This window comes from Elephantulus edwardii, unplaced genomic scaffold (genome assembly GCF_000299155.1).
Source record: "Elephantulus edwardii isolate Elephantulus edwardi_28Jun2011 unplaced genomic scaffold, EleEdw1.0 scaffold00122, whole genome shotgun sequence".
Taxonomy (NCBI): domain Eukaryota; kingdom Metazoa; phylum Chordata; class Mammalia; order Macroscelidea; family Macroscelididae; genus Elephantulus; species Elephantulus edwardii.
Genome location: NW_006399872.1, coordinates 6,250,726 through 6,269,139, shown reverse-complemented (window position 1 = coordinate 6,269,139; position 18,414 = coordinate 6,250,726). Strand labels below are relative to the sequence as shown.

The 18,414-nt window shown below is 39.4% G+C and overlaps 1 protein-coding gene and 1 pseudogene across 3 annotated transcripts in view; both read left to right on the top strand.

Moving 5' to 3' along the window:
• LOC102868820 (serine/threonine-protein phosphatase 2B catalytic subunit alpha isoform-like) overlaps positions 1-18,414 on the top strand; it is a 422,832-nt gene that overhangs the window by 253,407 nt on the left and 151,011 nt on the right. The gene's annotated exons all lie outside the window — the stretch shown is intronic.
• On the top strand, positions 566-1,201 carry LOC102868409 (annotated as a pseudogene).

Genomic DNA, 18,414 nt, shown 5'->3' with positions numbered 1-18,414 from the left:
TTGGAGAGGGACATCATGCTTGGGAGGGTGGAGGGACAGCGCAGGAGGGGAAGACCCTCAATGAGATGGATTGATTCGGTGACTGGAGTAATCGGGATGGGTGTGTCAGAGGCGGTGTGGTTGGCGTAGGATAGAGCAGGGTTTAGGGCTGTTGTGCATAGGGTCGCTATGAGTCGCAAAGGACTCGAGGGCAGATAACAACAACAACAACATATTGGTAATAATGATATCCAGTGATTGATTGTTATAAAACATAGTGTATGAGAATTATTGTATAACACACAATATGAATGACTAGTATGAAACACAATGTGTTTCAAGTTTGTAAACAAATCCATTCAAAAATAGAATGTATTTGAATGATTGTATGAAACACAATGTAAAAGTAAGATGGTATATATCACAAAGTATAAGAATGAAACATAATAAAAAGGAATTATTATATGAAAAACAATAAAAATATTAAAACATGATATTTTACATCGAGCCTACTACATCCCAGCGTGCTTTGCGCTGCCGCTTTCTTTCTGCTTGGTTGTTCGGTTGGAAGAAGCCGTAGGCAGCCATGGCGCCCAGCAGGAATGGCATGATCTTGAAGCCTCACTTTCACAAAGACTGGCAGCGGCGCATGGCCACATGGTTTAACCAGCCGGCTCGGAAGATCCGCAGACGCAAGGCCCGCCAGGGGAAAGCGTGCCGCATCGCCCCGCGCCCCGCTTCCGGCCCCATCCGGCCCATAGTTCGCTGCCCCATGGTGCGGTATCACACCAAAGTGCAAGCCGGCAGAGGCTTCAGCCTGGAAGAACTCAGGGTCGCCGGCATCCACAAGAAGGTAGCTCGGACCATCGGAATCTCCGTGGACCCACGGAGGAGGAACAAGTCCACTGAGTCCTTGTAGGCCAACGTGCAGCGGCTGAAGGAGTATCGCTCCAAGCTCATCCTCTTCCCACGGAAGCCTTCCGCCCCCAAGAAGGGGGACAGTTCTGCTGAGGAACTCAAACTGGCCACTCAGCTGACGGGACCTGTCATGCCTTTCCGGAATGTCTACAAGAAGGAGAAAGCCCGGGTCATTACTCAGGAAGAGAAGGACTTCAAGGCCTTTGCTAGTCTCCGCATGGCCCGTGCCCATGCCCGGCTGTTTGGCATCCGGGCCAAGAGGGCGAAGGAAGCCGCAGAACAGGATGTAGAGAAGAAAAAGTAGACTGTTGTTCTGACCTTTAATAAAAACCGTGAAGCCCTCAAAAAAAAAAAAAAACACAAAAAACCATGATATTTAGTTATTTCCACATTTCACTGGTTTACTTTTATTTAGAATGAACATAAATATGGATCTCAGAAATGCTATCTCTTGTTCCGTATTCTTTTGAATTCAGCATAAATTTTTGGTAGTTCTCTGTCTATATAGTACTGTAAATGTTTTTGAATGATGGTCAGCAAAATATTAAGTGTGTGCTATTAATGATATGTTCAATAATTTTCATATTTTGCTGAATTCTTAGAGTGGGCACACGTATGGATCTCTTCCACTCAGTTGCCACGTAGTTGTCTTCAGAATTTTTTAGGGTAGACATATGTGTTCTCCCTGTGCTTCATCTATTTATTGAAGTATCTAAATTGGTATTCCATTTTTATGTAATTTTTTATAGAGAATAATTTTTCATTCTATAATTTTGCCTTTTTCCTGTTGTTGAATCTAACACCTGAATTGTTTTTTTTTGTTTTTTAGAGGTACGTCCTAAATACAGAGAAGTGTAGTGTACCTGTTTTATGGTGTTTATTTTAAATCTCACACAACATTTCTCTCCCCTTGAAAAGCTACAAGAAAGTGTTACCATGGTCCATAGTGTTTTCATGTGCTGTATTCTAGAAGTAGATCACAAGCCTTTCTTTCTAGTCCATGTTAGTCTTCAAAGTTCCACTAAAACCTATTCAGTACCATGCTGTTGTGCTTAGGTACGGTCAAGTTGACTGTGACTCATAGGAATACTTTAAACAGCAGGTCTGATCATTGCCACATCCTGCATTATCATCACAATCTTTTGTTATGCTCAAGTCCATTATTGTAGTTACTATCTCAATTTATTATTAGCTTTCAATCACAGCAGCACTTAACTCTCCGCTGCCAAAAAGGTGATGACTTCCCATTAGGTGCATTGGCTGTAATTGAACCTGGGCCTGCACAAGGCAAGTTGAATTCTGCTGTTGGACACCAATGTGTATCATAAAATTTCCTCCACCACTAGTTCTTGACAAACTATTTTTTGGGGTCAGAGGACAGTCTCAGATATCTCAAGCTCAAAGACTTCATAGTTTTGAGTTGTTGCTGTTTGCTACACTAAGAGCTGTGACATAAAATCTAGAAAACTACTGCTGCCATCTACAGATGAAGGAAATTCTTGCCAAGCCATAACTGACAACAGACCCTGAATTGGATGATGAACATGGAACTGCGTGCGTGCTTGTGTGTCTCTGAAGAACAAAAAATTGCCAAACCAGTTAGACAGCAGTCATATCAAATGATGGAAGAAGGATGGCTTGTACCTCCAGTATCCTAAAAAGGAAATCTAGCAAATATTGTTCGACCAGCTCCTATATTAACAGGAAGAATATGACAGGAATGGCAGTAGTAAAGTTTGTAGATGCTTAATTTCTAAATGAAGGAGTGCAAGCTAAGTGGAAGTTCTTTTTTAAATTTCATGTTTTTCTATTAGTTTATTTACAAAATTTGAATACAAATTTGAACAAATTCTTTCAATTTCCTTTACACCCCCCCCACCTATCAAATTATAAAACCTGATGATTAATCCCCTCCATCCCCTGCACATCCACATCCCTCTGCTTCCAGACTGTCTCAACTCTCTTGGATCCTTATACTCATTTTACAATAATGGTTTTTATAAACAGTATTTATCCTTGTGGGACTGAGTTCACTCAGCATAATGTTCTTAGGTAATAATTTACAAAATCATTGTTGCTGCGTGCTGCGTAGTATTCCTTCGTGTGAATGTACCATAATTTCTCAATCCATTCGTTTGGGCTGTTTCCATGTTCTTGCGATGGTGAATAATGGAAGTCCTTACAGGATGAATAAGTCACACTTGCTAATAAAATTTAATCTCAGTGACAAGATGTGAAAATTTATGTGTAATTTAAATTGTAATTTTTTCTCATGTCTTCCTCTACACAACTGAATAGCATGAGCTAAGAAATTAATTTTCTAGGTTTTATGGGATAGGCAATCTCCTCCTGTATCTTTAACTGCCTCTGAAAACCAGCCAGAGGGTCAGCTATGGGACAGTTCTGACTCTGTGATACACAACAACAATAACAGAGTCATTCAAAGGGTCAGAAATCAGTTGTTTAGTTAACTGATTACCTCTCTTTTTCTCTGTCTCCTATGGTTTGGACTGTCCACATAGAATTTCCCTACATAACAAATATGTAATGAAGACATATACAAATCTATGCAAACTTAGCAACCTGCTTGCTTCAGGGCACTAGCTTCCTTTGTTCTCTTGTGGCTCACTGAATTTCCCTAGATTCTTCAGAAATTTGCCAAGCACATACTCAGTCATTCCTCAAATCGTGAAGAGTTTCTGCTGTTTTCACCTTTACATATTATAGATACTCTGTAATCATGCAACAAAATTGTCGACTGTGTCTGTTTCCTTGGTGTCTGCATTTCAGTGATTCTCAGGCCTGCCAGTCTTCTAGAGATAATGAATCCTTTCCCATTTGGCAGCAGTTAGCACACTGACAATCCCTTCCCATCTGATAAATGTTCCCATAGCAACACTAAGGCAATCTGCTTAGTTACATTAAATACCAAAATTATAGCCTGAGAAAATGTATAATGTGTTATACCATATTATGTACCTAGTAAAAGGATTCTTAAACTGTGGTGTTTCATGGGTGATTTAATTCATTATAGGAAAGGGGAGTATTCAAATAGCCAGTAAAAACATTACAATTTCTTTTTGAAAGAGGGAAAAGAGTACCCTTGAAATGGAAGTTGTTATTTTGTACTTTAATAAAGGTTCAGAATTTCTGTTGATGTTAACAGATCTCATATTTCTGAGCTCACTTTCCCCACATTCCCAAAGCCTGCCCCCTTATTATCTATTTGGGCAGTATACACATATTTTGAGGAATAATTTCATATTGTTCTGATTCAGAAACATTTTTTTAAAAAATAGATATAGTCTGGATATACAAAATCAAAAAAATAAATGTCCCTTTGTAAAAATTGAGATGGAACTACTATCATCTTTTTCTGAAGCAGAGTAGTCTAAAAGCATTTGCTACTTTACAGGGTCATTTTCAGTAACCAAATAAAAATCTGCTTTCACAGAAACAAAAAGGGGATCTTGAAGCATCTGTTAGACATATTTAGCCATTAAAGAATTTAACATTGTTATCCTGTATTGAAAGGACTTTCTGAGTAGCATAGACAATTAACCATTTAACTACTAACAGAGAGGCTGGCTGTTTGAATCCCCACAGGGGGCCCTAAGGAGATCTGGTAGCCTCTAGTGACAAGGAGTTGTGCTAACAGCTGCTCATCCACGAACTGCTCCACAGGAGACAGATGGACAGTCTCCTCCCATGTAATTTACAGCCTCTGAAAACCTGCTAGAGGACCAGCTATGAATCACTTCCAAATTGATGGCAAATAACCACGATAGTGAACTGCCATAGGAAACATACCTGGCAGTCTGCTTCTATAAGACCACAACTTTGAAGACCCCATAAAACAACTCAGCTTACACAGTGTCTTTGTGAGTCAGAACTGACTGATAACAACAATCCGCTAGCAACTATTATTAAAAGCTAATAACTTTATGTTTGGAACACCCTCTTTGCATTTAATTTGACTGGTCATTTTTGACTCACACAGACATTTGGAGAAAATTTTTTACTGGATTGATGAATACTAAAGTTTGAAGATATTAAACAAACCCTACTGTCCATTGTGCTTAGTAAGATGAAAAAACTTAATGGCAGAAAGTGCAGATTACTTGCCCAAGTGAAGCAAATCTTGTTGGTAAGAATGATTTACTTCTAATGGTCTTGCCAGTGTGATTCTATGGAGAAAGAAGTACAGGTACTTCAGAAATTTCGATTACTGCTTTCCCTTCCTGCTGTCAAGGCTTATATACTTATCACACTAGTAAAATGGCACATGATGACAGTTTCTAAGAGAATGAGGGATGTAATCAGCATGTACTAACTATACATTTCTGCTTTCTACCTGCCCCCAGGACTTTTCCTACATAGTTAAATCACCATATCTATCTTGATGATTATTAATGGTGTAAGCATTTATTTATTTCTTTTCTGTTAGACTTATTTTAGTAAGAACCAAGTAGGCTATTATGAGGTACCTTCAATTTTTGTCACTGTAAGAATAATATTATCTATAGCAGTGGCCCCATTTCTGTGCACAGATGGTTTTGATGTATGTATTTCAGGTATCTGGAGCAAGCACAAAAAAGCAAGTGTAGTTGTTAGCTATTTTAGAATTAGCCCTATATCGGAAAATGTATGTTTTGGAAAGCCTGACTTCTGGAATTTTTGCAGTCTTATAATGAGATTAAGTTTGTTCTGTAATTTTCTTAATGTAGTAATAATGTCAGTTTGTACTATAGAAATGATTTTAGGACAAGAGACATTGTAGAGATCTCTTAATCAACTTTATTTAATAAAATATGCTGTTTGTTTAGACTTTTATTGGCCACAAAGAAGCAAAGCTGTTTTCCTTTTGCCACCTGAAGGAGAAGAGTTCTTTTAATGGGTGGTGGTCATGGTGGTGTTTCAAAGGCAGTACTATATCTCTCTGTTTTGGTTAGAGGGTCACCTTATTTTAAAACCCCTAGCTATCCATCCCTGAACTAGTGAAAATTCAGACAAAATTAGAGACAGACCGTTCTTCTCATAGGAATAAATAGTGGTACTCTACAAGTATGGAATTAAAGGGAGTAGGACATCAATGAACATATACTTAGTGTGATTTCTGAGAAGAATACAGACTTCTGAATTTCTTTCCCTATTTTGTGATCCTCTTATTTCTACATTGGACTTTGGAGCAAATTTCCAGGGTTGGTTTACAGCTTGGCTGCCCATATTCTTTCTTCTCACTCAAATGCATTAGCCCTGAGTCTGAACTGATAAGTAACTTGTCCTTCAGTGAGTTTACAGAGGCTCTAAATTATCGGAGAAGTGGGTGCCCATCTTTCTTCCATGAAGCATCTGGTAGGAATCAACCTTCTGGCCTTTGGTTTGGCCAAAGGTACGAGGCCACTATTATAAAAAACAAACAAACAAACTATTATTCACTAGGCCTAAGAATTTGAGCTCTAAAAACCAAAACCACTGTCATTCACTCCTAGTTGGATAGAGTTGAAGTGCTCCAGGGAGTTTCTGAGACAATAAATATTTAGGGAAATAGACCGCCTCATATTTATATTAAGAGCAGCTGGTGGCATCAAACCACCAGTCTTTGCTTTGTTGTTGTTGTTGTTGTTATGTGCCATCGAGTCGTTTGCGACTCATAGCGACCCTATGCACAACAGCCCTAAAACCTGCTCTATCCCGCGCCAACCTCACCACCTCTGACACACCCATCCCGATTACCCCAGTCACCGAATCAATCCATCTCATAGAGGGTCTTCCCCTCCTGCGCTGTCCCTCCACCTTCCCAAGCATGATGTCCCTCTCCAAGGACCCGTCCCTCCTGGCAACATGTCCAAAGTATGTCAGACGAAGCCCCAGAATCCTTGCCTCCAAGGAGCAGCTTGGTTTAATCCTCTCCAAGATGGATCTGTTTGTTTTCCTGGCAGTCCAGGGTACATTCAGTACCCTTCTCCAGCACCACAGCTCAAAAGCATCCACTCTCCTTCTGTCCTCCCTAGTCATTGTCCAACTCTCTGATGCATAACAAGTGATTGCAAAGACCATGGCCTGTATCAGGCGCACCTTAGTCTCCAGAGAGACACTGTTGCTCCTGAGTATGTTTGAGAGGTCCCTAACGGCAGACTTTCCTATCGCGATACGCTTTTTGATTTCCTGACTGCTGGTACCAAGAGTGTTAACTGTGGAGCCGAGCAAAGTGAAGCTGTGAACACTCTCAATCTCTTCATCATCCATCCTGACGCTGCCAATTGGTCTAGTGGCGAGAATCTTTGTCTTCTTGACATTGAGCCTTAGTCCATACTGAAGGCTGCAGTCCTTGACCCTTCGCAGCAAGTGCATGAGGTCCTCCTCAGTTTCAGCAAGCAAGGTTGTGTCATCTGCATAACGGAGATTGTTGATAGATCTTCCACCAATCCTGATGCCACAATTCTCCTCATAGAGCCCAGCCTCTCGGATAATCTGCTCTGCATACATGTTGAAAAGGTATGGAGACAGGATGCATCCCTGGCGTACACCCTTCCCTATTTTGAACCATGCAGTGTTACCGTGCTCTGTCTGGGATTCCCATTCTTCTCAGAGTCAGCCACAGTTTGTTATGATCCACACAGTCAAATGCCTTTGCATAATCAATGAAACACAGATAGACATTCTTCTTGTATTCCCTGCTTTCAGCCAAGATCCATCTAACATCAGCAATGATATCCCTAGTACCACGACCCCTTCTAAACCCAGCCTGGCCTTCTGGCAGTTCTCTGCTGATGTGCTGTTCTAATCGTTTTTGGATGATCTTCAGCAGAATCTTGCTTGCATGTGAAATCAATGACACTGTTCTGTAGTTTCCACACTCAGTTGGGTCACCTTTCTTTGGAATGGGAACAAATATAGATCTCTTCCAGTCAGTTGGCCAAGTGGTTGTGTCTTTGGATTAGCAGCCAAATTCTTTACCACTGTACCATCCACCAACGCTCCTTAACATTTGAACCAGTTACCTAAAAATACTAACCTTAGTTGCCTCATCTGTGTAATAGTACTTCCACTATGTAGTTGTGAGGATTAAATGAGTGAGAACACGTAAGATTTTATTACCTTTTCATTGTTATATGGAGTAAGGATTAAGTGAAATAGCTTACTGTATTCTGATATAATAATAATAATAATAATAATAATAATAATAATCCCTAACTTACTGCTGTTCAGCAACACTATAAAGAGCCCTGAGAGTACAGCAGTTAAACACTTAACTGCTAACCAAAGGTTGTTGGTGCTAAACCAGCAGCTGCTCCATGGAAGAAAGATGTGGTAGTTTTCCTCCATGAGGAAACTTTATCGGACCTTGTCCTATAGGATGTGTCCCTATGTATCTCTGTGTATGTGATCTCAGTGATTTTTTTTCCCTCCTTTGCTGTTGTTTGCTGTAGCATTCATTTCAGTAACAAAGCCTGTATTATATTTCCCAAGATGTAGTTTATCCTTGTATAGAGATTTTAGCTTTGGATTGGTTGATTGGTTTAAATGCTGTTGAACTTGATTGTGTATGTGTCCATAGCACCTACTTTGGATGATCACAATAGAGACCACACAGACAGGACACTGAGGTCTTGAGAGGCTAAATGCCCCTGCAGAAGAATCCTGATCACTAAGTTTTTCTTCTAGTTGTGACTTTTCTTATCCTTTCTCCTCAGACATCTTATTTAAATGTATTTTGGTAGCAAGGCCCAAAGTCCTAAATATTGAATTTGAAAGTCCAATTAACATACATTGGCTTCTGGGGAAAAAAATTTTTTTTTCCACTTCCATCTAAAACAATTTTTTTATATCTCCCTTTGCTTAAGATGTATTTTTTAAAACAATCTTGTTGCACACACCTCTGCTCTTTACTTACCAAGTACTTTTTGTGAGCTCTGAAATGGAGTGACTGTTTTCGCATCGCATGTTCTTAGTGCGCTGCCATCTTTCCTGGAGCCATTGCTGCTCTCCTAGAGGAGGCTGCAGGGCTGCTGGGTCCACGTAGGAACACGGTGAGATAATATGACTCCTTTTCATTATAAATCTATATCTCAGCTTGACATCTCAACAGTTAGCCAGGTTACTGGAGAATTTTATTTTTCCTTTATTTTCCTTTTCCTTATTTTACCTACTTAGTATATCTAGCATTCAGTTATTTCAGAAAAAGTTGGTCACTATAAAGCTTTTTCTAATATTAATATGGACAAATTATTGCATCACTGACCTTTTTTTTTCTCACAGTTTTGATTTGCATCAGTATAACTTCTTACCACTTGTCACTAAGTGAATGTTGACACTTAGTAACCCAGGTGTGTCAGAGTAGAACTGTGCTCTCGAAGGTTTTCAGTATCTAGTTGTTCAAGAGTAGACCCCCACCTACCTTCCAAGACATTTCTGGTTTAACTTGATCTTCTAGCCATACAGTTAGCATCTGAACCAATTAACCCTTTTTACTACCCCAGACTCCTATCAGTATGACATTGTTATTGAAATGCACCAAAGTTAAAACTTTATTCTCTTTTCAAGCGAAACTTTATGGAAAGTGGTTATAAAAACTTGGAAGTGTTTGCACGGTTCAAATCCACCAGATGCTCTGCTGAAGAAGGAGGAACAGTCGCCTCCTGTACCAGTCAGATCCAATTTGATGGTACACGCATAAAAAAACAAACAAACAAACAAAAAGAAAACAACAAAAAAAACCTTGGAAGTGTTTTGGGCTTTTTTTGGGTTTGTTTTTTTTTTAAGAGTTCTGGATTTGTAAATTGTTTTCTTAAATGAAAAGACAGACAGCCATATAATTTTTATTTCAAAATCAAGTGCTCCAAATGTATAAGATTAAAAGATTGGGATAAAAGGATTGTTGTTGTTGGGTGCCAGTGAGTTGAGTATGGCTCATACCAACCCTATGAACAAAAGATCTGAGCCCTGTTCTATCCTGTACCACTCTCACACTTACAGACACACAAGAGCCCACTGCACCAGTCACTACATCAGTCCACCTAGTTGAGGGTCTTCCTCTCCTTGCTGACCCTCCATGCCTCCCAGCATCATGTCCATCTCCAAGGAATAACCCTACTAGCAATATGCCAAAATATGTGAGAGTCTCCTGAATGAATGTAACTCAAACTCAGTTCTGTAGAGACAGAAACAACTCATGGCTGTTCCTCCACTGGATTTCCAAGGCTGTAAACCTCAAGAATGGAGATTACTATCTTTTTTCTGCAAAACAAATAAAAAGCCAAAAAACTAGAAAAACACACACACACACACACACACACACACACACACCCTGTTCCTGTTGCATCTGAAAGGACTCATAGCTGACCTTCCAGTGGGTTTTTTGGAGGCTGTCAATGAAATGAAGAAGGTCCATCTTTCTCCCTTAAAGCCACTGGTGGATTTGATGGCCAGAGGGAGTTGTCACCTTTGGGTTAGCAGGGTAGCTCTCTATAGACTATAACATCAGAAGTTCTATCCCACAAGAACCCCTCTATTAACCAAGTCACTTTTTTTTTTAAAGAAAAAATTATATTTAGATTCCGTTTAAATGATCCTAATTTTGATGGCAACACCCAAAGCATCATAGTCAGGAGCAAGTCGAACATAGGCCTTCTTCACTTTTTCAGCCCTAAACAAGATGTTGTTGACCTTGGCCACATCAGTGCCATAGAGTCTCTTTCTATTTTGTTGGATTTGGTGCTTGGTGGCCTTGACATCCACAGTGAATACAACAGTATAGTGACCATCTGTCTTCTTCATGGATGACTCAGTGGTCAGGGGAAACTTCATGAAGGCAAAGTGGTTAAGCTTGTTTCTCCTGGGGGTGCTCTTCTGAAGGTATTGGTGCTGCTGGTCAGAGTCTCAGCATCTTAAGTTACTAGAAGGTGGATGGCATGCAGATCTTTTTTTTTTTTTTTTGGCTGTGGATGCCCTTCAGGACTTTCTTTAATGCCTTTGCTTTGGCTTCAGTTTCGGAGGGACAGGGGCTTCCTTCTTCTCTTTTAGTGCTGTCTTCGTAGGAAGGTAACCAAGTCACTTTTCAAATAAATCTTTTAAATCTTTAATTCAGAACATATAGAAGCAAAACTTCTGCTGCCTCATTCCCTCAGTGCTCATTTGCCACTAGAGTTTCCCGTTTCCACTTAAATATTCTCCTGCCCCCTGTTTTCAAGTCTTGAAACTTTAGTGATAGTCTTAATTTCTTCCTTTCCTTCATCCTCCTCATTTCTCATCAGCCACTTAATTCCTACAATTCATTTTTATGTGTTTTTAGTCTATTTTTTTTCTTTAATAATTTCTTTTGCTTTCTTCCTGACTTAAATACCCATGGGAAATTGGGTTTCCTTAATGCCTTTGATGTGTTATGTTATAGAACTTTCACAATTAAATATACGGCTCTCACTGCATACTTATTACCCGCTGTTTATTTATTTATTTTTTTTATTTTTAGACTATGGCTACAGTTGGCTTAGAGTGCTTGGCATAGTGAAATATTTTCATCCCATTGAGATAGGCTACATATGGGACCCAGATCTCGGGTAAACAAGCAATGCAAACGCTTCCTAAGAAGCAGAAGCATGGTGCTAGCTAATGACTTGCTTTCCCAAACTGACCTCATAACTCTGTGCCCCAGAAAAATTAGAAATGAGAACATTTGGCAATCACTTGGGAGAAGTTGGAATTGCACATGTTGAATCTGTGATTGCTCAGGGGCTGTGGTATTTCCTGCCTCTCTTGCCTGCAGTTTGTCTCTTTTAGCTTCTAATTCATTTTTTTTTAAATCTGCTAGATTAATTTTGCTAAAATGCCATTTAGCATTCCTCTTCCCCTGTTTAAAAACCTGGAATGACTCACCATTAGTTTTAGAAATCAATTCAAAGGCCTTAATGAAGCTGGTTTCGGGCCTCCCACAGTTTGGCTCATACCCACCTATCTCCTCCTATTCTCCTTCATAAACCTTTCAAATCTAGCCAGATTGGTTTGTTCTTTGTCCCTGAAGTATGCTGTACATTCTCCTGTCTCTGTGCCTTTATATGAATGTACTTTAGAGTAGCTTTCAAATCCGATTCTTTTGCTTTAATGTCTACTGTGTTTGCCTTAGTGCAGGTACTCGGAACTTGGCTGGGGAGACAAGTGGTTGTAAAGGCCACAGGAGCTTAAATGTAGAACACTCTGACTTAAAGTACATTTCCTGAATATAGAAAAAAATACTTCTATTTCAGTTATTAATATTGATACAGAAATTAATTTAGCCATAGGGATCAATCATACATTAAAAGAACCATTCAAGTCATTCAGTAATTACTAATCTTTGATAATCCTTCTTGATTTATTAGCCAGATAGATAATATTTTCAAATGTAAAGCCATTGTTGGACAAACAAGCAAGTTTTAAAATTGGATTGAGTATGAAACCTCACCCATTCTACTGGTGCTTGACCTTGGATGTAGTTTCTGTGCTTCTAATTGGTTATAATAATGGCATACCTACCTCATAGTGTGATTGGGATGATAAGAACAGTGCCTCAAACATGGCAAGAACTCAATAAATGATAGGGGCTGCCATTGTTACTAGTAGTAGTAGTATTCCTAAGGCTGTTTTTGATGTTTTTCCTTTTCTCCTGAGTATTTCTTTCATCACATTTAATTTTTATTTAAAATGTATTTCCTGCTTTAAGAATGAAATCTATGTGAAGTATAAAAAAAAATACAAACTCAACTTATAAATATACTTTTCATATCAACTCTAAGGCAGTGAGTTTATTAATGAGGCATTTAGCACACAGAGGTAGTTATGTGCTTCCGAAAGTGGGAATTACAACAAAGGAATCATTTAAGTTTTAACAATTCCTTATATTAGTCATGTAATTATCCCTTCTCTTAGAAGCTTGAGGCCAAATGGATCTGTTCCCAGGAGAAAAGGGCCATCTCTCCTGGCTAAACAAAGATTTCAGTATAAAGGCATTCCACCTTTCCTGATTTTGAAGTACCTGACTTTCATGAGAAAGAAGTGTGGATGAGGCAACAAAAGCAAGAAGGACCTTTTTTTTTTTTAAAGAGGCCTCAGAAGCAGGAAAAAAGAAATAGTACTCCAAATGGATTTTTTTAATAGCAATAAATAACTAATAAAGGTGTTCTGCATGCTTGAAACACCTTGTTCATGCATTCATTTACTGTTTCAATATTCATTAAATTTTTAAACTACTCATAGACCATCTGCTTTGTGACAAACTTTGTGCTAATTATTTAGCACATTGAAGAGAAAAGAATGAAATTTAGTTGTCTGTCTGCTGTTGTCTTGTGCTATTTTGATGTAAGTCGGAACAGACCCACAGAGGACCTTCCAACAGATTTTCAGAGAAGTAAATTGCGTGGAAGGAGATTACCCGTCTTTCCTACACTGAGCAGCTGATGGATTTGAACCATTTACTTTTGCTCTAGCAATAAAATTCCTTACCACTGCATCACCTCACTGCCATCACATTGATGGTAACCCTCCATCTGGTTTCCTAGACTGTACTGAGACTCTGAAGCTTTACATGAGACTACTCACTTTTTTTTCATCTGGAAATTGTTGTTGTTAGGTGCTGTCAAGTTGTTGACTACAACTTACAGTAACCCTGTGAACAACAGATCTGGATGCTATCCTTAATCATCCTCCCAATCTTTGGTATTTCAGAGCACAACTACTGTGTCCATTTATCTTGTTGAGAATCTTCTCTTTCCCTAATAACACTGCCTTTTCCAGCATGTTGTACTTTTCCCAAGATTGACCTCTCTTGGGAACATGCCCAGCATCTGTGAGATTAGTCTTTTGCTGTAAAGAAGCATTCTGTCAGTCTGCTTGGTTTAGAGTCTTTCACTCTTTTGCTGAACTTCTACCCCTCCAAGCATGTTTTCCTTTGTCAAAGACTGACCTCTCAATAACATGCCCAAAATATGTGAGATGAGTTTCACCATTCTTGCCTCCAGTAAGCATCCTGACTGGACTTTCTCCAAGATATGTTTGTTTGTTCTTTTGGAAGTCCATGGTATAGTTGGTACTCTTCCCTACCTTCCACAGTTTACAGGCATCAATTCTTCTGGATTCCTTGTTCATAGTCCAACTTATAGATGTCTAGGAAACAATTGAAAATGTCATATATTGGATCAGACACACCTTAAGCAGGCATCTTTAAGCTGAGCTCCTGTCCTTTAGCAATTTGGAGAGATCTTTAATAGCATATTGACCCATGTGTCTTTTGATTTCTTGGCTGCTGTGACCATAGGTGTTGATTATGGATCCAAATAAAATGAAATTATTGACAGTTTCAATCTTTACTACGTCTGTCATAATATTGCCTGTTGATCCAGTAGTGAGAATTTTTGTTTTCTTGGTGTTTAGATACATTATTATTGTTGTTGTTGTTATATGCCATTGAGTCACCAGTGACTCATAGTGACCCTATACAAAATAGCTCTGGACCCTGCCCTGTCCTGAGCCAATTTCACTATATCTGTGACACCTGCTCCCATTTCTCCAGTTCCTGTGTCAATCTATCCTCTCCAGAGTCTTTCTTTCCTATGCCGTCCCGCTATCTTTTCAAGCATAATCCCTTTCTCCAATCCCTCTAGACAGCATGTCCAAAGTATGTGAGATAGAGCTTCAAAATCCTTGCCCCCAAAGAGCAACTTGGCTTCATCCTCTTTAGGACAAACCTCTTTGTTCTCCTGGCGGTCCGTGGATTGCTCAATATTCTTCTCCAGCACCACAACTCAAAGGCATAGATTCTTCTTCCATGATCCTTAATCTTTGTTCAGTTGTCTGATGCATAGCAAGTGGCCTGGATCAGGCACACATTGTTATGTGCTGTCGAGTCACTTACGTCTCATTGTTGTTGTTGTTAAGTGCCATTGAGTCATAGGTGACTTATAGTGACCCTATTAATGAAAGATCTAAACACTGTATAACTTTCATCCTTTCTCCAGAGGCAAGCTGTTTCAGAAGTGGATGCCAGTCCTGTTTCCAAGCTTGTTGTAATCAGGGAACTCCACCAAACACTGTCCACCATGGCTAGCCATTATCATATTTGACAGATCAGTGTCACAGTGTTCAGCTTCACAGCAACCAAGAGTTACCTCTGTACAGCAGGTGGACAGACCAGGGCTATACGACCTAGAAGAATGTTTGACCAAAACCGATTAAAACCCGACCCAAGAACCTGTGGCCCTCGGGCCGAACCAATTTTAAGAGCATGGTTCTAACTCCATGCACTCCGTCATTCCAAATTCGTCCATAATTAGGCAATCTCATTGGCTCTCACCATCCAAAAATGTCCATATGGGAGCATTGTCCTGCTCCTCCAGTCACCTCCTGTTCTGATGCCACATGTTTCTTCATGGAGTCTTCTTTAATTATTTGTCCACCATATAGACTGAGTACACATGAGAGAAGGATACATATATAAACAGAAGATGAACAAAGGTCTGAAGCCTTTCTAGAACTCATCATTTCTCCAAGACGACTCATTAGGAAAAATTTCTCTTTTTGTATTAACATACGGGAACTACTTGCTCTTGAATTAATTCTAGACTCATGGCAACGTCACTTATACTAGGGCAGAAACTGTGCTCTATTAATGCGTTAAATGGCAGATTTACAGAAGTAGTTTGCCAGGCCTTTATGTAATATGGTAAGTGTATTTTATCTTAAAATACTGTTTCTTGGAGTGAATGCAACGTGACTGACATTTTCTATACTGTATGCTAAATAGATCATGTGTAAAGCTTTAGAAATTTACCAAATGAGGAATCTTGTGTTAAAGTAAAGGAACCCAATCAATGTTAGAGTCAATGAGAGGGTAAAAAAGGTGAGATCTGACCAGCAGTATCTAGAATTCAGCCACTTTCTTGTTCCTCTGTAATAAAATTTTTGAGTTTAAATATAACAGTTTGAAGACACACAGTTTTCAGGTAGCTAGAAAGTATTATTACCTCACAACATAGTTGTAGAATGTGTGTTTATCTTCCTGACCAGCCTGGGAAAGAGCACCATTTTCAGATTCCTATACAGAATGACCCATGTGTTCCTTGATTTTTTAGATTGTTGTTATGTGCTGTCGAGTCAAGCTACTTTTAAGTTTTAAGGATATTTATGTTTGTTTTTTATTATGGAACAATATTATGAAGCACATTGTTTTGTGTTTGAAACATTTTGTTAGAATGGGAAGTGTGGACAGAATGACAAGTAAAATTTCAATGTGAGAACTTTTTCTTATTAACCAGCGGCACCATTCATCATTCCTGAAGCATTCTGACAATAAAAGTTGGAGAGCTATTAAAAAAAAATCTTCAAAACTAGAAATCAGGAAATCTGTTTTAATGAGAGAGATGAAGTGTAGGGTATTTTCTTCATAATAGCGTTGGTTTCATTGTTAAGTAGAAAATTCTCAAGAGCAGCAGACAAGGTTATAACAGTTGCTCTGGTTTTGATTGTAACTGAGGTGACTCTGTGTTTATCTGAGTAGAATGGTGTTTCATTAGGTTTTACATGTTTGTTTGTTTTTGTAAGTAGATCACCAGATCTTTCTTTCAAAGCATCTCCAGTTAGGCTTGAAACCCCAACCTTTTCATTTGCAACTGAGTGTTTAACCATTTTCATCTCACCAGGACTCTGGACCAGGCATGCATGTGTCAAAATCTGTTCTTTTATTAACATTGTGCTATGATGCTAGCATAGTGGCATTGCAGGCAGCTTGTCTGAGCAAGCACATACTGCTTCTTTTCAGTGAAGTGTTGTATATGATTTTTATGTTCTTTGTCTTTGTTAACCTAAGCCCACCTTGAAGAGGAATGCATAAAAGTTTGAAAAAAAACCCTTTTGTTAATGAGATAAGATTTGACTGTTGTTTGTTTCTTCTTAATCAAGGAAAATGCCTAGTTGAGTGGTAACATGATCTTTGGTTTAGTTCTCTAATTGGAAGCTCTAATTAAGCTCTGACAAGATTTCTGTCTGTTGATGTTTTGACACCCTTTCTGTTGGCCTGCCTCTTTGTTCTAGGATCTTTTAGCAGCTAAACAAACAAATGTGGGGTGATGACTAGATTTTTATATTCCATGTGCCTAACATATAATTCTGTTTTTTCTAGTATTGTATAGTATCTCCAGAAATCTTGAGCTGTGTGTGCTGTTGAAATGAGTGTTATTAAAAAATTAAGATGGAACAAGTGTGATATTTCATTTCCCACCAGTAGTTGAACTTAACAAGGGATGTTCTTTTATTTGGTACAATATCATGCTTTGTTTAGGTTCCGTGTTAAGAAACAGCCTGGATTCTTTAACATATTGCCTGCCTTCTTCAGACCTACGCACAGAGAATTTCTGCACATAAAAGTCAGTCCATTGCCCTTGCATACAACCTTCTAAGAGGCTCTCTTAGCCCTTTGGACACAATCCAAGCTCCCTACCATAACCCTCAGTGCTTAGAGTGCTGCTTTTCTCTTCAGCCTCTGCCCAAGTCCTATTGCTTTCCACAGTTACTATTGTTAATGTGCCTTTGAATAGCCTGCAACTCATAATGACCCTATTTATAGTAAGTCTGAAAGCTGACCTATTCTGCACCAATCTCATCATCTCAGACAAGCCTAACCTCATTGCTCCAGTCACTAAGTCAATTCATCTCACCCTGAAGTCTTCCTCTTCTGCACTGTCCCTCCAACCTTCCAAGCATGAGGTCCCCCTCGAAGGTCTGGTCTCTCCTGGCCACATGTCCAAAGTATGTGAGATGGGGCCTGAAACTTCACACTTCTTGTTCTTCTTGTTGATGTTAGATTCTTTTGAGGGAAGACAACTTACAGTGACACTGAATAAAATATCTGAACCCTGTTCTATCCTGTACCATCACTCACACTTCCTGACACACATGAGCCCATTACAGTAGTCACCATATAAATCCAACTGGTCGGGGGTCTTCCTCTCCTTTGCTGACCCTTCACCCCTCCCAACATCATGTCCTTCTCCAAGGAATAGCACCTCCTAGCAACATATCCAAAATATGTGAAGTGAAGCTTCATCATTCTTACCTCCAAAGAGCACTCAGGCTGCACCATCTCCAAGAGCTATCCATTCCATGGGTTGTTCAGTGCTCTTCTCCAATACCACAGCTCAAAGGCGTCAATTACTTTTTCCGTCATCCTTATTCACTGTCTAGGTCTCAGGTGCATAGCTAGGAATTGTAAAGACTATGGCCTGAATCAGATGCTCCTTAGTGTTCAAATTGACATAATTACTCTTGTTATTGTTGTTGTTATTGTTATGTGCTGTCGAGTCACCTGCAACTCATAGTGATCCTATGTACAACAGCCCTAAACCCTGCTCAATCCTGTGCCAGTTACACTGTCTCTGACACACCTATCCCGTTTACCCCAGTCACTGAATCAGTCCACCTCATAGAGGGTCTTCCCCTCTTGTGCCATCCCTCCACCCTCCCAAGCATGATCTCCCTCTCCAAGGACCTGTC